General features: G+C 58.9%; 1 protein-coding gene across 3 annotated transcripts in view; it reads right to left on the bottom strand.

Moving 5' to 3' along the window:
* LOC138295217 (zinc finger protein with KRAB and SCAN domains 4-like) overlaps nucleotides 1–18,015 on the bottom strand; it is a 74,167-nt gene extending 56,152 nt beyond the window's left edge. For 2 of the 3 annotated variants that reach the window (XM_069233392.1, XM_069233393.1), the window contains exons 1-2: nucleotides 17,946–18,015; nucleotides 2,123–2,222 (exon numbers count right to left, since the gene is read on the bottom strand). The gene's annotated coding sequence lies outside the window, so the exon portion shown is untranslated. Of the gene's footprint in view, nucleotides 1–2,122; nucleotides 3,473–17,945 lie in introns of those variants that run through there. The other variant, XM_069233391.1, reaches the window with a different exon arrangement.
* Nucleotides 18,016–22,136: the final 4,121 nt, after the last annotated feature.

Raw genomic sequence — 22,136 nt, 5'->3', positions numbered from 1 at the left:
CTTTAGCACTGGTTAGCGGTGGTAAATGGCCCAGGGTCCAAAAGCCAACGAAAACAGCTCATAAAAATAGGAGGAAGAAGGCAAAAACATTTCGGGATAACCCTGCAAAAAGGGTCAGGTCCAACACCTGAGATCACCTTGAGTCCAAGGGGCATGTACTGTCACAAAGGCACCATTGGCATAGGGCAATTACCTTGGTGGAGCCAGGAGAACATTCCCCTCTTCTGTCGCACAACTGCTAGTGTGAGCATTAACTGGAACTAAGTAATTGGTTATTTGTGACTTATATACCATCTATTCATTAGGAGAAGTTGAGGACTTTGGAGTGGCACCCTTTGTGTTTGTACTAATCTTGGAGTCCTCTGGTTTGTAGGATGGACGGGGTGTAGGTGGACCCCTTTGGGGTGCTAAGGTTACTGGAGTATGTTTAGGGGTGAAGAGAAAAGAGGAGATAACCCTGCGATGAAAACTACAATGTCTTCAGGAGTCTCATTCTCATGAGTAAGGATTTCTTTAAGCTGCAGATACATCAGGGCACTAGGCCTAACCATCAAGTCTTTGTCATTTGTCTATGTCGCCTTGCCATCAGTCAAGTCTTTGTTGCATGTTTCTTTTAATTCCTTCTCTAGTTCCTTTAACTTTTCCTGGGAGTCTGTAAGACTCTGCACCTAAGACGTTTAGATATTAGATATCTTTTCATACAAGTCAAGATATGCGGTCCATTGATATTCTGGCATCCCGCTTTTCCTTTCTGTCAAAACGTCTTTTAAGTGCACTACTTTACCCAAATCAAATGTTTCCTCTACCACAAATTGTTTGGGGGGGGTTCTGTTTTTGTGTACCATAGCCATTTAAATAAACACTTGTAAGCTCTATGCCAATAATGCACATACATAGGGGGTCATTCTAACCCTGGCGGCGAATGACCGCGGTAGCACCGCCAACAGGCTGGCGGTGCACCGCTGGGCATTCTGACCGCGGCGGTTCAGCCGCGGCCAGAAACGGAAAGTCGGCGCTGTCCCGCCGACTTTCCGCCATCCTGTTCCTGGCAGGTCTCCCGCCAGGAACAGGATGGCGGTAGGGGGTGCCGCGGGGCCCCTGCAGTGCCCATGCCAATGGCATGGGCACTGCAGGGGCCCCCGTAAGAGGGCCCCAAAAGGAATTTCAGTGTCTGCCTAGCAGACACTGGAATTCGCGACGGGTGCTACTGCACCCGTCGCACTCCAACAACTCCGCCGGCTCCATTCGGAGCCGGCTTCATCATTGCTGGGTCTTTCCCGCTGTGCTGGCGGGCGGCCTTTTGGCGGTCGCCCGCCAGCACAGCGGGAAAGCCAGAATGGCCGCCTCGGTCTTGTGACCGCGGTGCGGTCATTTGGCGGTAACCGCATGGCGGGCGGCGACCGCCGCCCGCCGCGGTTAGAATCACCGCCATAATGTGCTGGGGTCCCTTTTGTTGGGGTGACTTCCTTTGATCCTGCACCCCTCATAACTCAGTTCATACCACAGTTTCACAATAAAAGACACAAAAAAGAGATAGGATTGTGTAGTGCTTTACTTTCTTTGTCAGTGATGTCTCTCGCTAAAGAGCAGTACACAATGTATTACTCTAGACTCGAGGCAAAGATAAAAATATTGTCTGTTGGATCATGATTTCACTGAGCCCCCATGCTTTCAAAGAACTCAACTTTGTGAGAACCTTGGTGCAGCTGAACTCAGTCAATGGGTCCACCTCAATTAATACCAGACTCATTCAATTTCATACCAAACACCCTGTACCTTATGCTCACACCTTGTATCCTCTATATTCAGACCTGATGCACGTTAGGATAGGACCCTTAGAACTTACTGTCTAGTGCTTTAACCTAGTGCTTCAAAACCTAGCAATTAGAACTTTGCATTCTGAATCGAGCACTTTAAACCTATTGCTTTGAACCTAGAAACCTTGTTGCATTTACAACAAAAAAAAAAATTCCCCTACATGTCCTTACCCGCTTTCCAATGTGTATTTTGGTAACCAGAGTCCCCTACAGTCATAGGATGCGAGTGCAGAGAGCGGGCCTGCAGACACAGCTAAGTCCCACCCAGAAATAAACGACCAGAGATTTTTTATAAGATCCCTTACCTTTACAAAATGTGCACACTTGGTTGTTCAGGGGAGAATGCTCAGCTCTGTAGCCCTTATAATGCCACTGCCAGGCTCTTCAAGTACACAGCACCAAAATCTGTGTAATAAAAAAACAACACTTTACTTAGGCAATACCAGAGTACATATTCATTTAGACATGTCTAGGGCATGTGTCGACTTATGGAGAACATCGGCCACCTAACAAGACTGAAAACACTGGTAGCATAAATACAAATCTCTACGGTGAGAGGTTACCTGGTTCCCCATAAGAGGAGGCCAGTTCAAACAGATTAACTGGTCTGTGACGTAATTTAAGCAAGGCTTCCTGGGATTAGAAACTGTTTCCACTTCCCATAACACTGTAGTAAGTAAAATGCTTAACAGTTTAGCCTTGTACGATACGTCTGATAAGTAATGTGCGAGAACAGCAAATGTCTCAAAGCAGAAACTGATATTTTGCACTCCGCACGGGTCGACAGGAACGATATTCTTGGTGATGAGAAGAGGAGCACAGGTCAGGAGGTCATCTGCGCAAACACATTTATTTTTGTTTTCTCATCATGGGCACTGTCATGTTTTTCATTTATCTTCCATAGCAGTAAATCAAACAACTACTGAATCATATATTACCTTGCCAGACACAGACAGTGAAACAGGAATACCCTTGGATACTGAAGGACAAAACTGATACAACTATGAACCTCCTGCAATAGATGACTGCAGACTGATTGATTTAAAGCACCCCATAATATGGGTGGAGGTTTCTCCTCTTTGAAAGAGGGAAGCACTTACTACGGAGAAACCAGGACCAGGACCAGGAAGGAGATCAGGGTGTAGGAAACTGGCCTGGTGTGTGGAGAGCACCTATGGTGTTATCACCTTATACCAGGTCCAGGTATCCCCTATTAGTAAGGTGTAGGCAGTGTCTAGAATCCAGGCTCTCTAGAGGTAGATGTTAATGAGCAGCCAAGACTTATCTAGGCTCCTGCTATGTTCCAGGGGTGCTAAGCCCCGGGACATAGCTGTTTGCTGTGCCTGTTTGACAGTGGGACCTTTAAAGCAGGTCCCACTGTCAAACAGAGGAGCTTTCATCTCTCTCCCCTGCACGCGTGGGGACAGAGATGAAATGCTTCAGCAAGCAGGGAGCTGCGTGCTGAAGCATTGGCACCGCGAGGGACGCCTCGCCAAGTAGCCTGTACAGGTCTTTTTATTTATTTTTTTAAATAAATAAACAAATAAGAAGGGACCACGAGGGAGCCTTTGAGGGATCCCTTGCAGTCCCAGACAGCCCATAAAGGGTGTTTTATCTTTTTTTTTTATAATTAAACAATATAAGGAGCCCCTGAGTCCTCCCTTGCAGTCCCTGAAAGCTCACAAAGGGCAACAAAAAAAAAAAGATAAACCCCCCATAGCTCAGCGTGAAGGTCACAGACCTTCACACTGAGCTTTCGGTGTTCAAGTCCAGCGGGACTCATTTCTATTTTTTCTTAATTTTTTTAAAACAACAAATACATTTTTTATTTGAAATTGGAGACAAATAACTCATAAGTATCAGACATCAAAGCCTAAAAACTCTCTCTATCCCTCTCACTTTCTCTCTCTGTCTCTCTTTCAATCAATTCTATCACTGACGCACCCACTCAGACACTTACTCACCCACTCTCACACATGCAACTACTCACAGACCCACTCAGACCCTCATGCACTCACTCACAGCCCCAGTCAGACCATCACACATCCACGCCAAAGACCCACTGACACCCTGATGCACTCACTCACAGACCCACTCAGATACTGACGCACCCACTAAAACACTGATGTACGCACTCTAGTTATGTATTTTCCTCATAATCCATAATTTGCTGCATAATCTGCAGATTTTAGTGAAGAAATTATTTCTAATGCCAATGGATCAAGGTTACTAAAAACGTGGCAACATGTTCACATGGAGCGGAAGGTCCTTCACAAAACACTTAACTGGTCATCTTTCAGTTGCTTATTTTTGTATTTGGATGTTAAACTGGTATTTATGAGGTAAAATCCTCGTGCAGACAGCATTACCATGTGTAAAAAAAAAAAAAAAGACAATATAAGTAATACTGTCACAAAATCTATGCTGCATAATTTGAAGCCCCCTGCTGCATACTCCCAGTGCCCTGGTTATACCTCAAGAACTTACAATTGGGGCCATTTATCACAACAGTTTATGAACCCCTACATACTGAATTTTACTGGGTGTCATACACAGCACCTTCCCACTTCTATGGTGGGAAACAGACCGACTGTATGCTAGTTCCAGGTACTTGTGTTTGCTATGGTGTATGCTGGTTCTAAGTACCTGGTGCTATGATGTATGCTAGTTCTAAGTACCTGGTGGTATGGTGTATGCTAGTTTTAAGTACCTGTGTTTGTTATCTTCTATGCTAGTTCTAAGTACCTGTGTTTGCCTGCAGGCATGAGTGGGAGGAGCAGAAAGGAAGCAGAGTGGATGGGTTATTGTGTTGGCCCATATTAGATGGGCAATTGCTCCTGGCCTTACTGTCCTCTGATGTTAGACATCAACACCTTCAATTCTTGGTGTCTATTAATGTAGCAATCAATGCCCTTAGGGGAGGGCATTAACCACTGATAATGACGAGCACTGCAGCTTCCCTGGTTCGTGGGCATGAGCTGTAGGTACCCAGGTGCAACTGTGCATTCTGGTCACTGCAGTCCTGATTTCATTATAGGGTAACAGTCCTGGACTCTGGTGTGAATCTGGTGTACCAGACACCTCTGGACTCTGGAGTGGACCAGGTGCACAAGACACCCCTGGACTCTGGAGTGGACCAGGTGCACAAGACACCCCTGGACTCTGGAGTGGACCAGGTGCACAAGACACCCCTGGACTCTGGAGTGGACCAGGTGTAGCAGCCACCCCCGGACTATGGTGTACACCTGGTGTAGCAGACACCCCCGGACTCTGGTGTGGAGCTGGGCCTGGTGCAGCAGACACCCCCTGACTCTGGTCAGGACCTGGTGTAGCAGACACCCCTGGGCTCTGGGGTGGAGCTGGTGTAGCAGACACCCCTGGGCTCTGGGGTGGAGCTGGGCCTGGTGTAGCAGACACCCCTGGTGTGGAGCTGGGCCTGGTGAAGCAGACACCCCATGACTCTGGTCAGGACCTTGTGTAGCAGACACCCCCGTGCTCTGGGGTGGAGCTGGTGTAGCAGACACCCCCGTGCTCTGGGGTGGAGCTGGGCCTGGTGCAGCAGACACCCCCTGACTCTGGTCAGGACCTGGTGTAGCAGACACCCCTGGGCTCTGGGGTGGAGCTGGTGTAGCAGACACCCCTGGGCTCTGGGGTGGAGCTGGGCCTGGTGAAGCAGACACCCCTGGTGTGGAGCTGGGCCTGGTGAAGCAGACACCCCCGGACTCTGGGGTGTAGCTGGTGTAGCAGACACCCCTGGGCTATGGGGTGGAGCTGGGCCTGGTGAAGCAGACACCCCTGGGCTCTGGCATGGAGCTGGGCCTGGTGTAGCAGACACCCCTGGTGTGGAGCTGGGCCTGGTGTAGCAGACACCCCTGGGCTCTGGGGTGGAGCTGGTGTAGCAGACACCACTGGGCTCTGGCGTGGAGCTGGGCCTGGTGTAGCAGACACCCCCTGACTCTGGTGTGGACCTGGTGAAGCAGACACCCCCGTGCTCTGGGGTGGAGCTGGTGTAGCAGACACCCCTGGGCTCTGGGGTGGAGCTGGGCCTGGTGAAGCAGACACCCCTGGGCTCTGGCATGGAGCTGGGCCTGGCGTAGCAGACACCCCTGGTGTGGAGCTGGGCCTGGTGTAGCAGACACCCCTGGGCTCTGGGGTGGAGCTGGTGTAGCAGACACCCCTGGGCTCTGGGGTGGAGCTGGTGTAGCAGACACCACTGGGCTCTGGCGTGGAGCTGGGCCTGGTGTAGCAGACACCCCCTGACTCTGGTGTGGACCTGGTGAAGCAGACACCCCCGTGCTCTGGGGTGGAGCTGGTGTAGCAGACACCCCTGGGCTCTGGGGTGGAGCTGGGCCTGGTGTAGCAGACACCCCTGGTGTGGAGCTGGGCCTGGTGAAGCAGACACCCCCGGACTCTGGGGTGGAGCTGGTGTAGCAGACACCCCTGGGCTCTGGGGTGGAGCTGGGCCTGGTGAAGCAGACACCCCTGGTGTGGAGCTGGGCCTGGTGAAGCAGACACCCCCGGACTCTGGGGTGGAGCTGGTGTAGCAGACACCCCTGGGCTCTGGGGTGGAGCTGGGCCTGGTGAAGCAGACACCCCTGGGCTCTGGGGTGGAGCTGGGCCTGGTGAAGCAGACACCCCTGGTGTGGAGCTGGGCCTGGTGTAGCAGACACCCCCGTGCTCTGGGGTGGAGCTGGTGAAGCAGACACCCCCGTGCTCTGGGGTGGAGCTGGTGAAGCAGACACCCCTGGGCTCCGGGGTGGAGCTGGGCCTGGTGTAGCAGACACCTCCGGACTCTGGCATGGAGCTGGGCCTGGTGCACAGACACCCCTGGTGTGGAGCTGGGCCTGGTGTAGCAGACACCCCTGGGCTCTGGGGTGGAGCTGGGCCTGGTGAAGCAGACACCCCTGGGCTCTGGGGTGGAGCTGGGCCTGGTGAAGCAGACACCCCGTGCTCTGGGGTGGAGCTGGTGTAGCAGACACCCCTGGGCTCTGGCATGGAGCTGGGCCTGGTGCACAGACACCCCTGGTGTGGAGCTGGGCCTGGTGTAGCAGACACCCCTGGGCTCTGGGGTGGAGCTGGGCCTGGTGAAGCAGACACCCTTGGGCTCTGGCATGGAGCTGGGCCTGGTGCACAGACACCCCTGGTGTGGAGCTGGGCCTGGTGTAGCAGACACCCCTGGGCTCTGGGGTGGAGCTGGGCCTGGTGAAGCAGACACCCCTGGGCTCTGGGGTGGAGCTGGGCCTGGTGAAGCAGACACCCCTGGGCTCTGGGGTGGAGCTGGGCCTGGTGAAGCAGACACCCCTGGTGTGGAGCTGGGCCTGGTGAAGCAGACACCCCTGGGCTCTGGGGTGGAGCTGGGCCTGGTGAAGCAGACACCCCTGGGCTCTGGCATGGAGCTGGGCCTGGTGCACAGACACCCCTGGTGTGGAGCTGGGCCTGGTGTAGCAGACACCCCTGGGCTCTGGGGTGGAGCTGGGCCTGGTGAAGCAGACACCCCTGGGCTCTGGGGTGGAGCTGGGCCTGGTGTAGCAGACACCCCTGTTGTGGAGTTGGGCCTGGTGAAGCAGACACCCCTGGGCTCTGGCATGGAGCTGGGCCTGGTGTAGCAGACACCCCTGGTGTGGAGCTGGGCCTGGTGTAGCAGACACCCCCGTGCTCTGGGGTGGAGCTGGTGTAGCAGACACCCCTGGGCTCTGGGGTGGAGCTGGTGTAGCAGACACCCCCGTGCTCTGGGGTGGAGCTGGTGAAGCAGACACCCCTGGGCTCTGGGGTGGAGCTGGTGAAGCAGACACCCCCGTGCTCTGGGGTGGAGCTGGGCCTGGTGAAGCAGACACCCCGTGCTCTGGGGTGGAGCTGGTGAAGCAGACACCCCTGGGCTCTGGCATGGAGCTGGGCCTGGTGAAGCAGACACCCCCGTGCTCTGGGGTGGAGCTGGTGTAGCAGACACCCCTGGGCTCTGGCATGGAGCTGGGCCTGGTGAAGCAGACACCCCTGGGCTCTGGCATGGAGCTGGGCCTGGTGAAGCAGACATCCCTGGGCTCTGGGGTGGAGCTGGTGAAGCAGACACCCCCGTGCTCTGGGGTGGAGCTGGGCCTGGTGAAGCAGACACCCCCGTGCTCTGGGGTGGAGCTGGTGAAGCAGACACCCCTGGGCTCTGGGGTGGAGCTGGTGAAGCAGACACCCCCGTGCTCTGGGGTGGAGCTGGGCCTGGTGAAGCAGACACCCCCGTGCTCTGGGGTGGAGCTGGTGAAGCAGACACCCCTGGGCTCTGGCATGGAGCTGGGCCTGGTGAAGCAGACACCCCCGTGCTCTGGGGTGGAGCTGGTGAAGCAGACACCCCTGGGCTCTGGCATGGAGCTGGGCCTGGTGAAGCAGACACCCCCGTGCTCTGGGGTGGAGCTGGTGTAGCAGACACCCCTGGGCTCTGGTGTGGAGCTGGGCCTGGCGTAGCAGACACCCCATGACTCTGGTCAGGACCTTGTGTAGCAGACACCCCCGTGCTCTGGGGTGGAGCTGGTGTAGCAGACACCCCTGGGCGTGGAGCTGGGCCTGGCGTAGCAGACACCCCATGACTCTGGTCAGGACCTTGTGAAGCAGACACCCCCGGACTCTGGGGTGGACCTGGTGAAGCAGACACCCCCGGACTCTGGGGTGGACCTGGTGAAGCAGACACCCCTGGGCTCTGGGGTGGAGCAGGGCCTGGCGTAGCAGACTCCCCATGACTCTGGTCAGGACCTTGTGTAGCAGACACCCCCGGGCTCTGGGGTGGAGCTGGTGTAGCAGACACCCCTGGGCTCTGGGGTGGAGCTGGTGTAGCAGACACCCCTGGGCTCTGGCATGGAGCTGGGCCTGGTGAAGCAGACACCCCTGGTCTCTGGGGTGGAGCTGGGCCTGGTGAAGCAGACACCCCTGGGCTCTGGCATGGAGCTGGGCCTGGTGAAGCAGACACCCCTGGGCTCTGGCGTGGAGCTGGGCCTGGTGTAGCAGACACCCCCGGGCTCTGGGGTGGAGCTGGGCCTGGTGAAGCAGACACCCCTGGGCTCTGGCGTGGAGCTGGGCCTGGTGTAGCAGACACCCCTGGGCTCTGGCGTGGAGCTGGGCCTGGTGCAGCAGACACCCCTGGTCTCTGGGGTGGAGCTGGGCCTGGTGAAGCAGACACCCCTGGGCTCTGGGGTGGAGCTGGGCCTGGTGAAGCAGACACCCCCGTGCTCTGGCGTGGAGCTGGGCCTGGTGAAGCAGACACCCCTGGGCTCTGGCATGGAGCTGGGCCTGGTGAAGCAGACACCCCCGGGCTCTGGCGTGGAGCTGGGCCTGGTGTAGCAGACACCCCCGGGCTCTGGCGTGGAGCTGGGCCTGGTGTAGCAGACACCCCCGGGCTCTGGGGTGGAGCTGGGCCTGGTGAAGCAGACACCCCTGGGCTCTGGCGTGGAGCTGGGCCTGGTGTAGCAGACACCCCTGGTCTCTGGGGTGGAGCTGGGCCTGGTGAAGCAGACACCCCTGGGCTCTGGCGTGGAGCTGGGCCTGGTGTAGCAGACACCCCCGGGCTCTGGCATGGAGCTGGGCCTGGTGAAGCAGACACCCCTGGGCTCTGGCATGGAGCTGGGCCTGGTGAAGCAGACACCCCTGGGCTCTGGCGTGGAGCTGGGCCTGGTGTAGCAGACACCCCCGGGCTCTGGCGTGGAGCTGGGCCTGGTGCACAGACACCCCTGGGCTCTGGGGTGGAGCTGGGCCTGGTGAAGCAGACACCCCCGGGCTCTGGCATGGAGCTGGGCCTGGTGTAGCAGACACCCCCGTGCTCTGGCGTGGAGCTGGGCCTGGTGAAGCAGACACCCCTGGGCTCTGGCATGGAGCTGGGCCTGGTGTAGCAGACACCCCCGTGCTCTGGCATGGAGCTGGGCCTGGTGTAGCAGACACCCCTGGGCTTTGGCATGGAGCTGGGCCTGGTGTAGCAGACACCCCTGGGCTCTGGCATGGAGCTGGGCCTGGTGAAGCAGACACCCCCGTGCTCTGGGGTGGAGCTGGGCCTGGTGAAGCAGACACCCCTGGGCTCTGGCATGGAGCTGGGCCTGGTGTAGCAGACACCCCCGTGCTCTGGCATGGAGCTGGGCCTGGTGTAGCAGACACCCCCGGGCTCTGGCATGGAGCTGGGCCTGGTGAAGCAGACACCCCCGTGCTCTGGGGTGGAGCTGGGCCTGGTGCACAGACACCCCTGGGCTCTGGGGTGGAGCTGGGCCTGGTGAAGCAGACACCCCTGGTCTCTGGGGTGGAGCTGGGCCTGGTGTAGCAGACACCCCTGGGCTCTGGCATGGAGCTGGGCCTGGTGAAGCAGACACCCCCGTGCTCTGGGGTGGAGCTGGGCCTGGTGCACAGACACCCCTGGGCTCTGGGGTGGAGCTGGGCCTGGTGCACAGACACCCCTGGGCTCTGGGGTGGAGCTGGGCCTGGTGAAGCAGACACCCCTGGTCTCTGGGGTGGAGCTGGGCCTGGTGTAGCAGACACCCCCGGGCTCTGGCGTGGAGCTGGGCCTGGTGAAGCAGACACCCCCGGGCTCTGGCATGGAGCTGGGCCTGGTGAAGCAGACACCCCCGTGCTCTGGGGTGGAGCTGGGCCTGGTGCACAGACACCCCTGGGCTCTGGGGTGGAGCTGGGCCTGGTGAAGCAGACACCCCTGGTCTCTGGGGTGGAGCTGGGCCTGGTGTAGCAGACACCCCCGTGCTCTGGGGTGGAGCTGGGCCTGGTGAAGCAGACACCCCCGTGCTCTGGGGTGGAGCTGGGCCTGGTGAAGCAGACACCCCCGTGCTCTGGGGTGGAGCTGGGCCTGGTGAAGCAGACACCCCTGGGCTCTGGCATGGAGCTGGGCCTGGTGTAGCAGACACCCCCGTGCTCTGGCATGGAGCTGGGCCTGGTGTAGCAGACACCCCTGGGCTCTGGCATGGAGCTGGGCCTGGTGAAGCAGACACCCCCGTGCTCTGGGGTGGAGCTGGGCCTGGTGCACAGACACCCCTGGGCTCTGGGGTGGAGCTGGGCCTGGTGAAGCAGACACCCCTGGTCTCTGGGGTGGAGCTGGGCCTGGTGTAGCAGACACCCTTGGGCTCTGGCATGGAGCTGGGCCTGGTGAAGCAGACACCCCCGTGCTCTGGGGTGGAGCTGGGCCTGGTGCACAGACACCCCTGGGCTCTGGGGTGGAGCTGGGCCTGGTGAAGCAGACACCCCTGGTCTCTGGGGTGGAGCTGGGCCTGGTGTAGCAGACACCCCCGGGCTCTGGCGTGGAGCTGGGCCTGGTGAAGCAGACACCCCCGGGCTCTGGCATGGAGCTGGGCCTGGTGAAGCAGACACCCCCGTGCTCTGGGGTGGAGCTGGGCCTGGTGCACAGACACCCCTGGGCTCTGGGGTGGAGCTGGGCCTGGTGAAGCAGACACCCCTGGTCTCTGGGGTGGAGCTGGGCCTGGTGTAGCAGACACCCCCGTGCTCTGGGGTGGAGCTGGGCCTGGTGAAGCAGACACCCCCGTGCTCTGGGGTGGAGCTGGGCCTGGTGAAGCAGACACCCCCGTGCTCTGGGGTGGAGCTGGGCCTGGTGCACAGACACCCCTGGGCTCTGGGGTGGAGCTGGTGTAGCAGACACCCCTGGGCTCTGGCATGGAGCTGGGCCTGGTGAAGCAGACACCCCCGGGCTCTGGCATGGAGCTGGGCCTGGTGAAGCAGACACCCCCGGGCTCTGGCGTGGAGCTGGGCCTGGTGTAGCAGACACCCCCGGGCTCTGGGGTGGAGCTGGGCCTGGTGTAGCAGACACCCCCGGACTCTGGGGTGGAGCTGGTGTAGCAGACACCCCTGGGCTCTGGCATGGAGCTGGGCCTGGTGAAGCAGACACCCCCGGGCTCTGGCATGGAGCTGGGCCTGGTGAAGCAGACACCCCCGGGCTCTGGCGTGGAGCTGGGCCTGGTGTAGCAGACACCCCCGGGCTCTGGGGTGGAGCTGGGCCTGGTGTAGCAGACACCCCCGGGCTCTGGGGTGGAGCTGGGCCTGGTGTAGCAGACACCCCCGGACTCTGGGGTGGAGCTGGGCCTGGTGTAGCAGACACCCCCGGACTCTGGGGTGGAGCTGGGCCTGGTGTAGCAGACACCCCCGGGCTCTGGGGTGGAGCTGGGCCTGGTGTAGCAGACACCCCTGGGCTCTGGGGTGGAGCTGGGCCTGGTGAAGCAGACACCCCTGGGCTCTGGCGTGGAGCTGGGCCTGGTGTAGCAGACACCCCCGTGCTCTGGCGTGGAGCTGGGCCTGGTGAAGCAGACACCCCCGTGCTCTGGGGTGGAGCTGGGCCTGGTGAAGCAGACACCCCCGTGCTCTGGGGTGGAGCTGGGCCTGGTGAAGCAGACACCCCTGGTCTCTGGGGTGGAGCTGGTCCTGGTGTAGCAGACACCCCCGGGCTCTGGCGTGGAGCTGGGCCTGGTGAAGCAGACACCCCCGGGCTCTGGCATGGAGCTGGGCCTGGTGAAGCAGACACCCCCGGGCTCTGGCATGGAGCTGGGCCTGGTGAAGCAGACACCCCCATGCTCTGGGGTGGAGCTGGGCCTGGTGCACAGACACCCCTGGGCTCTGGGGTGGAGCTGGGCCTGGTGAAGCAGACACCCCTGGTCTCTGGCATGGAGCTGGGCCTGGTGAAGCAGACACCCCCGTGCTCTGGGGTGGAGCTGGGCCTGGTGCACAGACACCCCTGGGCTCTGGCGTGGAGCTGGGCCTGGTGTAGCAGACACCCCCGTGCTCTGGGGTGGAGCTGGGCCTGGTGAAGCAGACACCCCCGTGCTCTGGGGTGGAGCTGGGCCTGGTGCACAGACACCCCTGGGCTCTGGCATGGAGCTGGGCCTGGTGTAGCAGACACCCCCGGACTCTGGGGTGGAGCTGGTGAAGCAGACACCCCTGGGCTCTGGCATGGAGCTGGGCCTGGTGTAGCAGACACCCCCGGACTCTGGGGTGGAGCTGGTGAAGCAGACACCCCCGTGCTCTGGCATGGAGCTGGGCCTGGTGTAGCAGACACCCCTGGGCTCTGGCGTGGAGCTGGGCCTGGTGTAGCAGACACCCCTGGGCTCTGGCATGGAGCTGGGCCTGGTGTAGCAGACACCCCTGGGCTCTGGCATGGAGCTGGGCCTGGTGTAGCAGACACCCCTGGGCTCTGGGGTGGAGCTGGGCCTGGTGAAGCAGACACCCCCGGACTCTGGGGTGGAGCTGGTGTAGCAGACACCCCCGGGCTCTGGCATGGAGCTGGGCCTGGTGAAGCAGACACCCCTGGGCTCTGGCAGGGAGCTGGGCCTGGTGTAGCAGACACCCCTGGGCTCTGGCATGGAGCTGGGCCTGGTGTAGCAGACACCCCCGGGCTCTGGGGTGGAGCTGGGCCTGGTGAAGCAGACACCCCTGGTCTCTGGGGTGGAGCTGGGCCTGGTGAAGCAGACACCCCTGGTCTCTGGGGTGGAGCTGGGCCTGGTGAAGCAGACACCCCTGGTCTCTGGGGTGGAGCTGGGCCTGGTGTAGCAGACACCCCCGGGCTCTGGCGTGGAGCTGGGCCTGGTGTAGCAGACACCCCTGGGCTCTGGCAGGGAGCTGGGCCTGGTGAAGCAGACACCCCTGGTGTGGAGCTGGGCCTGGTGAAGCAGACACCCCCGGACTCTGGGGTGGAGCTGGTGTAGCAGACACCCCCGGGCTCTGGGGTGGAGCTGGGCCTGGTGAAGCAGACACCCCTGGGCTCTGGGGTGGAGCTGGGCCTGGTGAAGCAGACACCCCCGGGCTCTGGGGTGGAGCTGGGCCTGGTGAAGCAGACACCCCTGGTCTCTGGGGTGGAGCTGGGCCTGGTGTAGCAGACACCCCCGGGCTCTGGCGTGGAGCTGGGCCTGGTGAAGCAGACACCCCTGGTCTCTGGGGTGGAGCTGGGCCTGGTGTAGCAGACACCCCCGGGCTCTGGCGTGGAGCTGGGCCTGGTGAAGCAGACACCCCTGGGCTCTGGCATGGAGCTGGTGTAGCAGACACCCCCGGGCTCTGGCATGGAGCTGGGCCTGGTGAAGCAGACACCCCTGGGCTCTGGCATGGAGCTGGGCCTGGTGAAGCAGACACCCCTGGTCTCTGGGGTGGAGCTGGGCCTGGTGTAGCAGACACCCCCGGGCTCTGGCGTGGAGCTGGGCCTGGTGAAGCAGACACCCCTGGTCTCTGGGGTGGAGCTGGGCCTGGTGAAGCAGACACCCCTGGTCTCTGGGGTGGAGCTGGGCCTGGTGTAGCAGACACCCCCGGGCTCTGGCGTGGAGCTGGGCCTGGTGAAGCAGACACCCCTGGGCTCTGGCATGGAGCTGGTGAAGCAGACACCCCTGGTCTCTGGGGTGGAGCTGGGCCTGGTGTAGCAGACACCCCCGGGCTCTGGGGTGGAGCTGGGCCTGGTGTAGCAGACACCCCCGGACTCTGGGGTGGAGCTGGTGTAGCAGACACCCCCGGGCTCTGGCATGGAGCTGGGCCTGGTGAAGCAGACACCCCTGGGCTCTGGCAGGGAGCTGGGCCTGGTGTAGCAGACACCCCTGGGCTCTGGCGTGGAGCTGGGCCTGGTGCACAGACACCCCTGGGCTCTGGCAGGGAGCTGGGCCTGGTGTAGCAGACACCCCTGGTCTCTGGGGTGGAGCTGGGCCTGGTGAAGCAGACACCCCTGGGCTCTGGCATGGAGCTGGGCCTGGTGAAGCAGACACCCCTGGTCTCTGGGGTGGAGCTGGGCCTGGTGTAGCAGACACCCCCGGGCTCTGGCGTGGAGCTGGGCCTGGTGAAGCAGAGACCCCTGGGCTCTGGCATGGAGCTGGTGTAGCAGACACCCCCGGGCTCTGGCGTGGAGCTGGGCCTGGTGCACAGACACCCCTGGGCTCTGGGGTGGAGCTGGGCCTGGTGAAGCAGACACCCCTGGGCTCTGGCAGGGAGCTGGGCCTGGTGTAGCAGACACCCCTGGGCTCTGGCGTGGAGCTGGGCCTGGTGTAGCAGACACCCCCGGGCTCTGGCGTGGAGCTGGGCCTGGTGTAGCAGACACCCCTGGGCTCTGGCATGGAGCTGGGCCTGGTGAAGCAGACACCCCTGGTCTCTGGGGTGGAGCTGGGCCTGGTGTAGCAGACACCCCTGGGCTCTGGCATGGAGCTGGGCCTGGTGAAGCAGACACCCCCAGGCTCTGGCATGGAGCTGGTGTAGCAGACACCCCTGGGCTCTGGCGTGGAGCTGGGCCTGGTGCACAGACACCCCTGGGCTCTGGCAGGGAGCTGGGCCTGGTGTAGCAGACACCCCTGGTCTCTGGGGTGGAGCTGGGCCTGGTGAAGCAGACACCCCTGGGCTCTGGCATGGAGCTGGGCCTGGTGAAGCAGACACCCCTGGTCTCTGGGGTGGAGCTGGGCCTGGTGTAGCAGACACCCCCGGGCTCTGGCGTGGAGCTGGGCCTGGTGAAGCAGAGACCCCTGGGCTCTGGCATGGAGCTGGTGTAGCAGACACCCCCGGGCTCTGGCGTGGAGCTGGTCCTGGTGCACAGACACCCCTGGGCTCTGGGGTGGAGCTGGGCCTGGTGAAGCAGACACCCCTGGGCTCTGGCAGGGAGCTGGGCCTGGTGTAGCAGACACCCCTGGGCTCTGGCGTGGAGCTGGGCCTGGTGTAGCAGACACCCCCGGGCTCTGGCGTGGAGCTGGGCCTGGTGTAGCAGACACCCCTGGGCTCTGGCATGGAGCTGGGCCTGGTGCACAGACACCCCTGGGCTCTGGCGTGGAGCTGGGCCTGGTGCACAGACACCCCCGGGCTCTGGCGTGGAGCTGGGCCTGGTGTAGCAGACACCCCCGGGCTCTGGCATGGAGCTGGGCCTGGTGAAGCAGACACCCCTGGGCTCTGGCATGGAGCTGGGCCTGGTGTAGCAGACACCCCTGGGCTCTGGCATGGAGCTGGGCCTGGTGCACAGACACCCCTGGGCTCTGGCGTGGAGCTGGGCCTGGTGCACAGACACCCCCGGGCTCTGGCGTGGAGCTGGGCCTGGTGTAGCAGACACCCCTGGGCTCTGGCATGGAGCTGGGCCTGGTGAAGCAGACACCCCTGGTCTCTGGGGTGGAGCTGGGCCTGGTGTAGCAGACACCCCTGGGCTCTGGCATGGAGCTGGGCCTGGTGAAGCAGACACCCCCGGGCTCTGGCATGGAGCTGGTGTAGCAGACACCCCCGGGCTCTGGCGTGGAGCTGGTGTAGCAGACACCCCCGGGCTCTGGCGTGGAGCTGGTGTAGCAGACACCCCTGGGCTCTGGCATGGAGCTGGGCCTGGTGAAGCAGACACCCCCGGGCTCTGGCATGGAGCTGGGCCTGGTGTAGCAGACACCCCCGGGCTCTGGCATGGAGCTGGGCCTGGTGAAGCAGACACCCCTGGGCTCTGGCATGGAGCTGGGCCTGGTGAAGCAGACACCCCCGGACTCTGGCATGGAGCTGGGCCTGGTGAAGCAGACACCGCCGGGCTCTGGCATGGAGCTGGGCCTGGTGTAGCAGACACCCCCGGGCTCTGGCATGGAGCTGGGCCTGGTGAAGCAGACACCCCTGGGCTCTGGCATGGAGCTGGGCCTGGTGTAGCAGACACCCCCGGGCTCTGGCATGGAGCTGGGCCTGGTGAAGCAGACACCCCTGGGCTCTGGCATGGAGCTGGGCCTGGTGAAGCAGACACCCCCGGACTCTGGGGTGGAGCTGGTGTAGCAGACACCCCTGGGCTCTGGCATGGAGCTGGTGTAGCAGACACCCCCGGGCTCTGGCATGGAGCTGGTGTAGCAGACACCCCCGGGCTCTGGCATGGAGCTGGTGTAGCAGACACCCCCGGGCTCTGGCATGGAGCTGGTGTAGCAGACACCCCCGGGCTCTGGCATGGAGCTGGTGTAGCAGACACCCCCGGGCTCTGGCATGGAGCTGGTGTAGCAGACACCCCCGGGCTCTGGCATGGAGCTGGTGTAGCAGACACCCCCGGGCTCTGGCATGGAGCTGGGCCTGGTGTAGCAGACACCCCCGGGCTCTGGCATGGAGCTGGGCCTGGTGAAGCAGACACCCCTGGGCTCTGGCATGGAGCTGGGCCTGGTGAAGCAGACACCCCCGGACTCTGGGGTGGAGCTGGTGTAGCAGACACCCCCGGGCTCTGGCATGGAGCTGGTGTAGCAGACACCCCCGGGCTCTGGCATGGAGCTGGTGTAGCAGACACCCCCGGGCTCTGGCATGGAGCTGGTGTAGCAGACACCCCCGGGCTCTGGCATGGAGCTGGTGTAGCAGACACCCCCGGGCTCTGGCATGGAGCTGGTGTAGCAGACACCCCCGGGCTCTGGGGTGGAGCTGGTGTAGCAGACACCCCCGGGCTCTGGCATGGAGCTGGTGTAGCAGACACCCCCGGGCTCTGGCATGGAGCTGGTGTAGCAGACACCCCCGGGCTCTGGCATGGAGCTGGTGTAGCAGACACCCCCGGGCTCTGGCATGGAGCTGGTGTAGCAGACACCCCCGGGCTCTGGCATGGAGCTGGTGTAGCAGACACCCCCGGGCTCTGGCATGGAGCTGGTGTAGCAGACACCCCCGGGCTCTGGCATGGAGCTGGTGTAGCAGACACCCCCGGGCTCTGGCATGGAGCTGGTGTAGCAGACACCCCCGGGCTCTGGCATGGAGCTGGTGTAGCAGACACCCCCGGGCTCTGGCATGGAGCTGGTGTAGCAGACACCCCCGGGCTCTGGCATGGAGCTGGTGAAGCAGACACCCCCGGGCTCTGGGGTGGAGCTGGGCCTGGTGAAGCAGACACCCCCGGGCTCTGGCATGGAGCTGGTGTAGCAGACACCCCCGGGCTCTGGCGTGGAGCTGGGCCTGGTGAAGCAGACACCCCCGGGCTCTGGGGTGGAGCTGGGCCTGGTGAAGCAGACACCCCCGGGCTCTGGCGTGGAGCTGGGCCTGGTGCACAGACACCTTCAGAGCTGGGACAGAGGAATGAAGCTTCACATTAAGTCCTGGGGGTCAGGGCTCCCCCAGCAGAGGCTCACAGGCCCTCCTGGGGTCCCGCAGCCCTCACTCACAGCCCCGGGCCCCTCGGCGCTCGCTCTCCCCCCCGGGACCTCCGTCCTCCACTCGGGAAGAAAAACTCACTGTCCGGGTCCAGGAGTCCCTCCGCCCACTGGAAACAGGATATAGCGTCACGTGACAGCCAGCCAATGGCCGACCCTTGCGCCAGCGCGAGCTCCTCTCAGCCGCTGATTGGATGACTGGCTCAGCTTGCTGCGTTTCAATTGGTTGAGATCTCGGTGATGGGCGGGGTTACAGTTGTTGATGGTTGTGAAGCCGCGTCCCAGCTTCCGGCTCTGTCGGCGTGGAGGACGGACCGGGCGGTCCGGGGAGGCCGAGGGCCGGAGCCCGCAGAGGCCGGGGACGCGCTGTGCGGCTCTATCATGTATTTATTCATATTTTAGAAACCGGCTCTTGAGGCGGGGGGCGGGGCCAGGCGACCCTCCCACCGCTCGCGCCCCTCAGTGTCCCTGGCCGGCTGTAAGGACCGGGTCCCGCCGGTGCCCAGCAGCAGCTGAGACGCGGCCCTCGGGCTCTCGGTGTCCTCCCCGGCCGTCCATGCAGCTTCGGGGACGCGCCGCGGCTCTTTCCCTCTCGCCGTTTGCTGATTCATCTTATTCAGCTGACGACCACTGACAAAGGCAACAGTCCGGACTTGCTGTGGGTGTAACGTTCTTCCTTGTATTAGATGTCTGAATGCAAAGACGGAAAGAAGCAGCAAAATACCAGTCAGGCGGCGCCAGTGCTTAATTTGTAAATACAATCGTGCCGGTGCCCAAAGCTCTCCACTGAAACATGCAGTCGCTGCAGTTAAATATGCGACCACAGAACACTGAGGCAGAGTAATCCTGAACCCAATTTGTGCCTCTTTAATCCATTTACAGCCGTCCCTGCGGCTTCAACTCACTCTTGCAGCTTACTGCCTTTGTGCCGCCTTTTCGTTGTTCTCTTCCTCCGTCTTTCCCATATTTGTCTTTTGCTCGCAGCAAATGCTTGAGGTTCAAAAATAAGTCCCAGCCCTCAAAAATAAGTGTTTGTGCCCAGCACCGGAAACCACCAACACAAATTAAGCACTGGGCGGCGGACTAGGCTAAGAAGAGATTTATAATTTACGTGTTTTAAGCCACACCCTTAATTATATTGGCTGCACCCTTTTCAGAGACCCCACGCCCCCCATTCCACTTAAAGCCCTGGTCCCTGGACACTCCTCTCCAGGAAACGGTGTGTCAGGATTGCAGCTGCTTATGCACTTCTTTGTAGTGTATATAGCATGAGCTGCAGGCATATTACACGGGTCACACTCCTGCTCTGCAGGGACACCACGTCCCATGTGCACCCCAGACCTTGCTCCAGCTGCTCTGACACGAGGCCTCCGCACTCCCCTCCCCAGTGCACCCTGGGATACCGGCCATCTGCAGGGCTTTCTCAGGATCACTGCAGAACTGCAGGCAACGCACCCCCTCTAAGGCTGGTTAGATGACCAAGCCTACGTTTGTCTTCCCCAGTAAATTTAATTGAGAGCAGTCTTCTCTAATGAGTAGCTTTTGAGCTGCTATTAGCTCTCTAGTTTCTTGTAAGTGTGTGTTATGTGTACAGCTAACCTTTTGCTTAGTTGAATTAATATATGTATACCAAAATTGCAAATCATATATGCAACACAATAATGAGTGTATTTTTTGAACTCTTAAGCTTGATGTTTAGAAAACAATTGTTGAATTTCCAAAATATAGATACAATTTTTATTTTGGTGCTAAATAATGCAGTGCTTAATATTATTGCCTTGTTGCCTGGGTCTGGACATTGCAGCTCTGATTATTATAAACTACCAATATGAAGACATTCAAACTGTTTATGGTTTATTAATGATAAACCTTCATTATTAGGGTGAGTGTTGTGTACAAACGTTTGAAAAGTTTAACAATCTGAGGCTAAGTATAATGCTCCTACAATGCTCTCTGATTAGATGTAAATGTTTGCAGAAGCTTGTAAGCAAGAGTGATGATTCTTTGCTTTCAAAATAAAATGTTCAGAAAAAAATGTAAGTAGGAAAAAAACATTTCCCTACTATGAAATTTTAGGTGCTATTTCCTTGAAGCGTCATTTAGTAAAATGTGTTGATGCATGCTAGTATTTCCCAAATATATTCCTAATGGAAAATCAGTGTAACCATTTTCAATAAGGTTATGGACAGCATGAAAATAAACAGGCACTGGCAAAGCCAACAGATCAGCATCGTTTTGTGAATCTTTTGATTTTGTCAATGTGTCTATTGCTTTGACATTGCTTTTATAACACTTGTGGGAGCTGCCAGGCCCTCATCATTATAACAAACACAGGCAAAAAGAAAGCACACATTGCCACCAGAGGCATAACAAAGGTCCTGCAGCCCCCATGTGGCCCTTTCCCCCCCCCCCCCCCCCCCCCCAAGTGCGACACCTATCCTGAGTGAGTCTGGTGGGGAAGGGGCTCCATGTTCTTTGCAGGGGGGTGCTTCTAGTTTTGTTATGCCACAGTAGTTCTTAACACTGAACAGAACTACTTTGTGTGCCAAAATGCTTCTTGTGGAAGAGCAAAATTTGATCACTCACAGTAAAGCCAGCCAATTGAGAAATAGAAGTTTAATAAAAACAAAATGTCTTTGTTAATGCCAGACCTAATTAGGGACCCAGTTCTTAAAGAAAGTCACAAAAGTGCACCCATGGCATATGTCTTTGAATTAGTGGCTTTCATGAATTCACAAGGGCTTACAGAAGTAGACCAGAAAATCGTACTCCTAGAAAATATTTGTGAACTCTATTTTAGCATGAGCAAATATGCATGTATAGACTTGCTCATGTGAAAATCTATTGAACGTTTACCCGTTCACTTTCCCTCTAACCACTTGTTTCCCAAACCTGAAAGAATGTTTAGTTCTTCCATTGTCGGGAGTAAATGTCCACTCTTTCTCATTCAGGAAAAAGATTAGAGAAGAGCTGGTGAGCAGACTCAAAGGCATTCCAACCCCGGAATTATTGCTTAATGCTTCCTCCATCCCCAGTATTTAGATCTGCAGAAAGGTGGCAAAATAATGAAATTGCTATAGTCTGGATTGAAATTACAAGTATTCAAGCCCTACAATAGTAACAGCCCTGGCATAATCAGAGAGGCTATTATCATAGCTCTTACGTAATGAGAATGCTGCCATAATTTGTCGGTGCACCTGGTTCTTATTTTCACTCCCAATGGCCCAAGAACTGGAATAGGCACCACCTGGGGAGTTAGGGTCAAAAGCAAACAAACCCAGAGGCTGTTAAGTGAAGTCTTTGATGTCCCTAAGACGTCTTAACGGGAGGCAAGCTCAGTCCAAGCCCTTGGAGACACTTCACAAGCAGGATTTCAGAAGGCAAAGCCCAGTCCTTTCCCTCATAGGCAGAAGCCGCAGCAGCAGGCCAGCACAGCAAAGAAACAGGCAGAATGGTAGGTCTTTCTCTAGAATCATTTTATTCTCTTTGGTAGAGGTTCTTCTTGATCCAGAAGTGTTCTGCAGTTGTGGGTTTTTGGGTTCACTACTTAATCATTTCTGCCTTTTGAAGTAGGCAAACTTCAAAGGAAAGTCTTTGTAGTGCACAAGACCCTGCCTCTTCCTTGCCCTGCCCCAGACACACACTAGGGGATTGGAGACTGTATTGTGAGAGGACAGGTACAGCCCTTTCAAGTGCAGGTGACAGCTCCTCCCTCCCACTCTAACCCAGGAAGACGTATCACAAAATGCAGGACACACCTCAGATCCCTTTGTGTCACTGTTTAGAATGAATTCACAAACAGCCCAACTGTCAGTCAGACCCAGTCGTGTATTAAGCAGCCAGGCAGAGGCACAGAACGGTTAAGCAAGAAAATGCCCACTTTCTGAAAGTGCAAAAAGAACAAGTGATGGATGAAATGCTGAACAATGTCAAACATTCACCCCCAGTACAGATATCTGGGCCTAAAATCATAGTTTTTTTTGCTACCCGTGCCATTCCCGTTTGTACCCAGCCATATGCAAATCAGTCTTGACCCTGTTCCCCAGGGGAACAGTCCAGCACGAACTGCCATGCCAGGTATTCTCTGGACTGGAACCGGTTTTGGGGTATCACCCCTTTGCAGCCAGGTTTGCTTGAATCCAGTGGCCTGGGGAGCACAGGACCCAAGTCTGGGCATACCCTTCCCACTTAGGGCGACATATGCAAAAATAACAAGTGGTGGACATAATGCTAAACAATGTCAAATATTAACCCCCAGTACAGAGATCTTGGC

The sequence above is a fragment of the Pleurodeles waltl genome, chromosome 5 (genome assembly GCF_031143425.1).
Source record: "Pleurodeles waltl isolate 20211129_DDA chromosome 5, aPleWal1.hap1.20221129, whole genome shotgun sequence".
NCBI classification, from domain to species: domain Eukaryota; kingdom Metazoa; phylum Chordata; class Amphibia; order Caudata; family Salamandridae; genus Pleurodeles; species Pleurodeles waltl.
The sequence above is the reverse complement of the archived record's forward strand: the minus strand, read 5'-3'. Positions and strand labels throughout refer to the sequence as shown.